This window comes from Ailuropoda melanoleuca, chromosome 11 (genome assembly GCF_002007445.2).
Source record: "Ailuropoda melanoleuca isolate Jingjing chromosome 11, ASM200744v2, whole genome shotgun sequence".
Taxonomy (NCBI): Eukaryota; Metazoa; Chordata; class Mammalia; order Carnivora; family Ursidae; genus Ailuropoda; species Ailuropoda melanoleuca.
In genome coordinates, this window is record NC_048228.1 from 29,251,425 (window position 1) to 29,260,868 (window position 9,444).

Consider the following 9,444-nt stretch of genomic DNA (forward strand, 5'->3'; position numbering starts at 1 on the left):
AGGCACCCCTCCCATTCTCTTCTCCATGGTTACCATTAATAGCACTGGAATGTGTTTCCTTCCAGATCCTGCGTGCGTGTGACTGTGTGCATACATATGTTCACACAAAAGCTTGGACAAAGATTTTAATATAAATGGAATCATAGAATAAATATAATTTTGTGATTTTCTTCTTCACTGAACAATATATCTTAGAACTAGCAGGAGGGGAATATAACTCTCCCCATGTTATAGGCAAGGAAATGGAGGTTTGGGGAGATTAAACAGCTTGATCCTCTTAGGTAGGAGTTTCCATTACATGATAGGTTCCTTGAAAACAGTATAATCTTTCTGTTTCATGCAGAGTTTGAATGTCTTGTACTCCAGTATTTATACCCATCTTATTCCAGAAGTTTGGTGCTTCTCTTCTATTCCGGTTCTCGAAGCTGGATCCTTATGAGCCTGAGTCTCAGCCTACCTGATACTTGTAATTTGCGTCATGCTGTACTTTTACTATGGCTCATCTAGGCAGTGCATTCTCCACCAAGGAATTCGAGCACCTTCCATCTGCTGGCAGACTTCCTGCGGCTGCCTGCTTGCCTAGGGAATTCCCTTTGTTGCTGAGCTGCTGATGCCGCACTTTTCTGGCTTGACATTGGCTGGCACTACCGACCTGCTCATCTACTGGGCTGTCAGGCTGGGCTTGCTGCCAGTGCTGCAGCCGAATCTCCTTTCCTCACCTGTCTCTCAGGCCCCAGTACCTGTCCTCCATCACGGGGGGTCCCATTCCAGGCCCCTGCAGGCTGCTTGATCCTACCGAACCCCTGCCTGCCCTGTATTGAGATGAAATGCACCTTGCTATTACTTTAGGAGAACACTAGATTCACACTCAACCTAAGATGAGACGACATGATATTCCATTGAGAGAAAAATAAATATACAGTCAAGGCTTTGGCATAAAGTAGAGCAGACAGAGTGAACCAGGGGTTTACATTTTTATTTCTCGTTTCTTTAACATTTATGAAATGGTTATCCCGTGTAGGCTAATCAGCATTTCCTCTGGCCATCCTGAGCTTGTTGGCTTCTTTTATAAAATATAATACCGCTTTTTGTTTTAAGAATTAATTATCTGGGGGGGGGCGCCTGGGTGGCTCAGTCAGTTAAATGTCTGACTCTTGATTTCGGCTCAGGTCATGATCTCAGGGTCATGAGATGGAACCCCACAGCTTGGGATTCCCACCCCGCCCCCCGCCCCTCTCTTCCCACACAGGTGTTCTCTCTCTCCATCCAAAAAAAAAAAAAAAAAAGAGTTAATCATATAGAAATTGAAGGATTTTTTTTTTCAGAGACCTTTGAAACTCTTACTCATGAGGCTTTTCTATTTTAGTAAACGGTCTTTCTTAATTTCTCAGCAATCTGTCTTATTTCTCACATTTCTTTATCAATGATGCTATGAATTTTTAATCACCCAGAATGTATACATGGGAATCATCATGTGTCTTCTTCTTTCTCCTTTATTGCCCTAGTCACGTACTCAAAACTACATTCTTGTTGATCTTCTAGACTCCAGTTTGCCCCTTTCTTCACTACTCCCCACCTCTATGCTGTGATATGCTTTTCCTATTAGCATTATTTTTATTACGTCATTGCCTCCTCACCCCCTATGCTCTCTCCCTCTCTCAAATAAATAAGTAAATAGATCTTTTTTAAAAGTAAATATACACATATTAAATCTAAGTTGCCATTAATTATAAGATACATCATTATTCTATTTACATAAAAAAATAAAACACTGAAAAAATTGAACTGTGGTTTAAATTTCTATTTTAAATTTACTGAAAATAATTTTAAAATTTATTTTAGAAGATTTTGGTTACACAGCACTTTTATACATATGTAAAGTGGAATACATACACTAAATATATTAGTGAAGGTATTCCTAAAGCTTCACAGATTCCGACTATTTTGAATATTTTGGCCCGCCTCTTGAGTCCCGGGCGTTCCCACAGTGCAGTTCTCTGTGCCACTAAGAGCAATGTTGATATAGCAGTTCTTTCAAGAGCATTTCACTGTTGTGTGGGGTATTTGCATTCAAGCTGCACATACCCATCTTGCAAGTTTTGATGCTGTATATTTCTTGATATTACCAGAGAAAGTCAATAAATCTCAACAACTAAGTCTCATATTAATTCTTCAGAAGTTCTTACAGAACTTTTTCAATCAAGTGTCAAAGGGTCATGATGGTCCAGTTATGCTACCAGAATATCAACCAAGTTTGTGTATGAATGGGTAATGGCACTTACATCTTTACTGACACCAGGCTAACAGCAGCATTAAGATACCAGTCTTGCTAAGACTAGTCACTATGTTAGAAGTAGTAAAAAGTGGAGAAATGTGTTTTAGTATACATGAAATATAAGCGTAATTGTTCAGTTAACTTACCTCAGTGGATTAAAAGTGAATATAATTTTTTTTAATGAGAAAAGTCATGTGTATGAGGCAGTGCTGTTATGTAGAGAAATGATTGGACACATATTATCAGGACTGTGGACCAGGTTTTATCCTTAAATCATTTATGACATTTAAATTTCACCTATCTGGATTTCAGTGTCATTGTTTAAAAAATGAAGGCATTGACCTAAATGATCTCTAAAAGTTTTCCAACACTAATAGTCACGGCACCTGAAAGCAATGAGATTGAAATTTGAAATCACTGGCCCAGATTCTTGTCCAACAGAAAAATCCCTTGGACTACAATTCTGGCCAAGAGATTTGAATTTGTCTGAGAAATTTGGCATTAGCCATGTGTGGCAAAGGCTGGACTCATTGGGGATCATAGTTGGCAATCCTTACCCATTTGAGGAGAAATTGTCCATATGCAAACTCTCCTGGTGGAGGTGGTGGGGGTGGGGAGGAGAAAGTAATCATGAAGATTAACCTGAGAGTTCATCTGTATGGAGAGCGCTAGACCCTTGGAGATCTCATTTTTTTCCGCCTGAATATTGACAAAGGACCAGAGGCATTTGCTGGAAGGAAATTAGATTGCAAAATGGTTAATCCTCCCCAAATGGAAATCTGGTCAAGAATTTATGCGTGGAGCCTGAAATATACACAGCAGAGCCAAGTGACTCAGTCAATTTAGAAAAGATCACATTTTAATTAAATGCAATGGGAGAGAGAAAAGTGGAGAAATGTTACCCTGCTTTTTAAAGACATACAGAACCTCTGTAAATACTATAGGTAAGTAATGTTATTTGCTTTTTTATTCTTCAGTCAAACCATGCAATACAAACATAAGGGTGTTTCACTTTATTATCATGACCTGTTAGCTCCTTTCCTTTGTAGTTAGTCCTCGAAATGTAAACACGGTGTTTTTTTTTTTAATTAAATAAATTATATGCAAAGAAAGGGGTTTAAAATGAAGTACAGTTGCTAAGAAGACTTAATGTTTTGTTAATTTTTTCTTACACTTCAAACAAACAAACAAACAATTGCAATGGTTAGGTGAGACTATGCCCTGAGTAAGCACATCTTTGTGCCATCTTAGAGTTACATATTGGGACCATCTTGTTTGAATCCACAGATTATGAATTGTAATTGCATATAGTCTATTTCCATCAGACCTAAGGAAAAAAGTAAATCTAAGAGAATATTACAATGTTTCTGAAATTTTCACATTTTTAAAATAGGTATTTGATTGATCTCCCTGAATTCCAGTCTTGTTGGCGAGAATCTTTAATAACTGCACTTTGTTATATCCAGAATCAGAAATCTTAACACCTAATACCTTTATCAGTTTAATAAGAAATAAGCAATGGAAAGAACATGGGTTTCAAATTTAGACAAAACTGAGTTCAGATTCCATGTCAGTCACTTACAGATAGTGTGACCTCAGTTAGGTTCCTTTAGCTCTCTAAATCTTGGTTTACTCACCAATAGAATGATGGCACCCAGCTCAAAGACTTGTTGTATGGCTTCAATATAATAGATGAGAAATATATCCTAAGCACACAGAAAACCTTTGATAAATGGTAGCTACTATAATAAAAAAAAAACAACAAAACACCTCATTTGGAATATTTGGACCCAGCACTGGAACCGTGAAGGAGAACAAAAGGAAGTGCGCACATAGGTCTTGATTGCCAGGCATTGTGACAAGCAATTGTCATATAGGTTTCTAGCCCCAAAAAACCAAAATGCTAAGAAGTAGATATCAAAATATCTCTCAGCATCATGCACCTAGTTTAATTCATATGATCATACGTGAAAGCACACACATTATGTCAAAATACCCGCTGGGCAATTTTTAAATCATGAATAATTTGACATCATGCGGTCAGGCACAAAAGTATGGCCAAAGCCCACTTGTCTGAGGCACAAACTTGTGTGTAGAGGGCATCACTATTGCCCTCTAATAGGAGCCATTGGCTCCAGTTTAGTCAAGCTACCTCTATGCAGAGAGCCACAGTTTCCTTTTGAGGGATTATCAATTGAGGAAGAGAAAGCTACGTTTGAAATTAGTGCTTAGTCTCAGATTTTGGACAGTACCAGAAATTAATGGTAATAGAATTTTTGCCACTGATCTTATAGGCACTACCACTAATAAATCTGTTATTCAACCTAGGTCTTAAAGCAATTGAAATCTAGTAGTTTGAGAGCATTGTGGAACCTGAACTTGCCATGTTTCTTTCCCTTTGCCTTGTGGCAGGTTCTCTGGTATCAAAAGAAAACTGCATTTGAGGAAATCCTTTCCAGCTTTGACTCATTTGTGGTTCTCACTTAAGTTTTAAATGTCTCTGTTTTCAGCCTATTTGAAGAGTTCAAATGCCATTTATAATATATTTACTAGACGAGTTCTGGAAAACAAGTCATTAGTCAGCTACTTTGATAGGATTCTCCTAAACAAAGATTTATTGGGACAGTTTAGAAAAGAGTCAAATAAATGTTCTCCCTACCTGCGAGACGGGAGACGTAAGCAGTGCTCTGTGGAAGATTTATGCTGAATTGCTCTATGCCATATTGCATTTGATTAACTTTTATCAACCAGAACAAAAAACCCTTTCCCAATGCATCATTTATATGAACTTTACAAACGAGCCATCTTTCTATTGCCAGCATAATTCACCATGATATAGCCATTTAAAAAGCCTCCAAGGGATAAGCAATTAACACAGGACATGTTTGTGTGATAATTCTGCAACAAATTTATTTTGAAAAACCTGACTGTATTACTTTGCAATCTGAAACTATAAAGGATTGACATCAAGTTTTCCAGATTTTTTTTTAAGTAGGCTCTATGCCCACAATGGGATTTGAACTCGTGACCCCAAGATCAAGAGTTGCGCGCTGTACCGGCTGAGCCAGCCAGGAACCCTGGATCAATATTAAGTTTTAAGCATTTCTGAGAACAGGTAGGAACAGTACATCATCCCAACCTACACCTTCTTGATGCCACAAATTGTTTTGGATCAGAGTATACCAAGTCAATGGTGAAATAAAACAATTAGCTTATGAGGTATAAAGTGTGAGTCCCCTAGGATCTGGGCTACAGTATATAAGTTTACTCTGTCTTTGTGCAGTTTATATTTCCTCAACCTGAGATTTCAAACAAATAGAACAGTGGCATTTAAAAATCTGTATGACAAAACCTAGGTAAATTGTGCTGAGTGCTCAATGATGACACTTTGAATCGATTTTTAATTCTATCAAGAAAGACATTTTTTAAATAAATTAAAACATCCTTCCTGGTGAATGTGAAAAAATGTTAGGTCTCCTGGGAATGCAAATAGCTATTGAATCCTATTGTCATTTTACTTCATTAGCTGTGTCTTCTTAATGAAAAATTACTAACATAGACATTTCTTTTGTAGTTAAAAATTGAAATAGAACAATTAAGGTAAAGGGCTTATGAAAACATTAAAAGTAGAGACGGTTTCCAAAACAGTTTTGACTGTCCTTAAGTGATTGATTGGCATTTTCAATCTCCTTGACATTTCTGTGACCACAGATTTTTTTTACATGCTTATGTAAAGGGAAATTTGGTATAATATTTCTTCTCCTTTCTCCTTCAGACTTACTGTCTAATTTTCTCTTCTTTCTGTCCCAGGAGGCTGGCCTCTATGGACTCCTTCTCCCTCTGGTTTCTGTTGGGTTTGGCAGTGAGAAAGCCCAATGGAAGGTTAGAGACTGGGAGGAGAGAGAGGGTGGGGGTTCATTCTCCTGCTGTCTCCTGGACGAAGTGGTGATGTTCTCCATCCCCAGATGCTGTCGGTGGGCTTTTTTCTATGGCTATAGCTCCTGCTGTAGAGGTCTGTACTGTTGTTTAGCCCCACAGCCCTAGAGATGCACAACTGCAGTCACCACATTCTATTGGTTTTCTTGACCTTGTGTACATCTCTGAGAATGTTCTCTTTACTAGACTCTCTTTAATAAAATCCTTTTAGCTCTGTAAACTTTTAGTTCTGTCTGCTTCATGTTGGGACCCTGATATAACGTACTTGGCATTTTACCCAGATAGATGTGCAGCCCAAAAATAATATAACACAGACACAATTAGAGTGAAAAGAGCATTTATGTAGAAGGAAAACTAGCACTGGAAATTAGTCCCAGGATTCTTTCTCAGCCCTGCCATAACCAGCTATGGTACCTCGGGAGTGTCATTTAACTTTTATGAGTCACTTTCCTTATTTGTAAAACAAGGGATTAGGCTAGTTTAATGTTCAACTTTCAATAATCTAAATTTGTATAGTGACGTTGCAAAATGAATCTTTCATCTAAAGCCATAGAAAGCAGGGATTATTGTGTTCTTCACAATGTTTGGCTCAGAACTTAAGTACATAGACACTGAGGACTTGAAGAAAAATATTATTCTGAGTATTCTGGGTATATTAAGTTACTTGGAAACAGTTTGATCCTTCAAGTCTTGCTTGTAAGCTTTTAAGCTATGTTATGCAAAGATTTAAAGCAAGACTCTGAAGGATCAAACTGGCTGATACATTTGTGTCTTAACTACATCCCAGAACAGAGCTTAAGGATATCTATGGGGACACAAATATATCAATGACCCAAAAAGGTAAAATTCACAGTCTTATTTCTAATAAAAATGTTCCAGATATGCAAAAAAGCAGGAAAATACAACCCGTATGTGGAGAAAAATTATTCAATAGTAACTGACCCAGAAATGACACTGGTGATAAAATTGTACAAAAATGTGAAAACTGTTATTATAAGTATATTATATCTGTTCAGGAAGCTAGGAGGATGATTCAATATGTTAAATAAAGAAATGGAAGATATAAAAAATTCCCAAATCAAACTTTAGAGGCAGAAATTTCCAGTAGATGAAATTCTGTCTGAGATGAAGAATACAGTTGATTCATATTATTTTGGTAGTTAGGATGAATAGAGTTGCTATAAACACTGAATTAGTAAATAATTAACAATTGCTCCAAGGGAAAACATGGGGTGTTATGAGTCTCCGATCATAAAACTTTCATTGACTAGTCACAATGAATTTAAGGCCAAAAGCACCATACGTCATGCCTGAATGAAGCTCATCTATCACATATATTTTCTCTGTAAGGCACAGCACAATGTTTTCGTGCTTACGAACACTAGACAGCACTTCAGGACTATTACTGGCAGCATTTTGAATGCTGGAATCACCAACAAAAAGTGCAAAAATGTAAGAAGTGTGGCACGTATTGCATGGTGCACTGGGTGCTATATGCAACTAATGAATCATTGAACTTTACATCAAAAACCAGGGATGTACTGTGTGGTGACTAACATAATATAAAAACATTAAAAAAAAAAAGCATCTGACTCTTGATCTCAGCTCAGTGTTTGATCTCAGGGCTGTGAGTTCAAGCCCCTTGATGGACTCCATGCTGGGCATGGAGCCCACTTAAAAAAAATTTTTTTTAAAAAAATAAATCTATCAAGCAGCAACCTGTAGAATTGCAAAGAGAAATAGTAGACATATTCACAAAGATAATCGGAGATTTTTATATCCCTCTCTTAATAAATGACAGAACAAGTAGACATAAAATCAGTAAGGATATGGGAGACTTCAACAACACTGTCAATCTCCTTGACCTATCTGATATTTATAGAACATTCCACTCAACAATGACAGAATATTCATTCTTTTCAAGTGTACAGGGAATATTCACTAAGATAGGTCATCTTTGGTCCATAAACAAGTCTTAATAAAGTTAGGAGGACTCAAGTCATACAAAGTATCTCATTTGACTAAAATTAAGTCTCCTTTCAACTTGCATAAATAAATCCCTGTGACCTGCAGAACATGACATTCCTCAAGGAACTCATGGCTACTTTACTGTTCATATTTCATTAAAGATGAAAAGCAAGCCTCACAGTCCCAATGTGGCTCTTTCTGCCCACAGGCCTGTCCTCATGTTATGCACTTTTTATGCACTGAAAAAAAAAATGAAATCAGTAATAGAAAGGTATCCCCAAATCCCCCAAATATCTAAAAACTTAATAAAACAACTCTAAATAAACTTTGGGTCAAAGAAAAATCAAAGTGGAAATTAGAGCACTTTAAATGAAATGAAATGAAAATTGAAACAGAGGATATCAGCATATTTGTGATGCTGCATTACTCGGTGGGAAATTTATAGAACAAGGTGCCTGTAATATAAAGAAAAAAGTTCTCAAATAACCTTGCTTCCATCTTAAGAAAGTAGTAAGAGAAGAAAAGAGCAAATGAAACCCTAAGTAAGTGGAAGAAAGGAAATAGTAAAAATCAGAGTAGAAGACAATGAAATAGAAAAACAGAAAGACAATAGAGAAAATCAGTGAAACCTCGATCTGGCTCTTTGAGAAGATCCATAAAATTGATAAATCTCTAACCACTAATGAGGCAAAAGAAAAAAACAACAACAAAGAATATGAGATTCACCAATATCATGATTGAGGGAGGGGACATCATACAGGTTTTACAGATACTTGGTAGATGATAGGGAATCAAATGAACAACTTTATGTCAAAACATTCTACAACTTAAAGAAAATGGATAAATTCCTTGGAAGTTGTGAACTACCAAGGCTTACTGAAAAATAAATATGCAATACAAATGTTCCTGTGTCTATTTAATAATTTTAAGTTTAAGTTAAAAACTTTTACATAAAGAAAATCACAGACCAAGATGTCTTCAATGGTGAATTCTACCAAACATTTAAGGAAGAAATAATACTGATTATATATACCTTCTTTTAGAAAACTAAAGAGGAAATATTTTCTAACTCATACTATGGAGCCTGAATTGTTTTGATACCCAAACCAGAGAAAATGCATTGCAAGAAAAGTAAAACACTATATTTCAAAAGATGCAAAAATTCTTCACACAAAGTGTAGTAAATCAAATCCAATAACATATATAAATGGTAACACATTATAATTAAGAGAGGTTTATCCCAGAAATGCAGTCAGTTTAATATT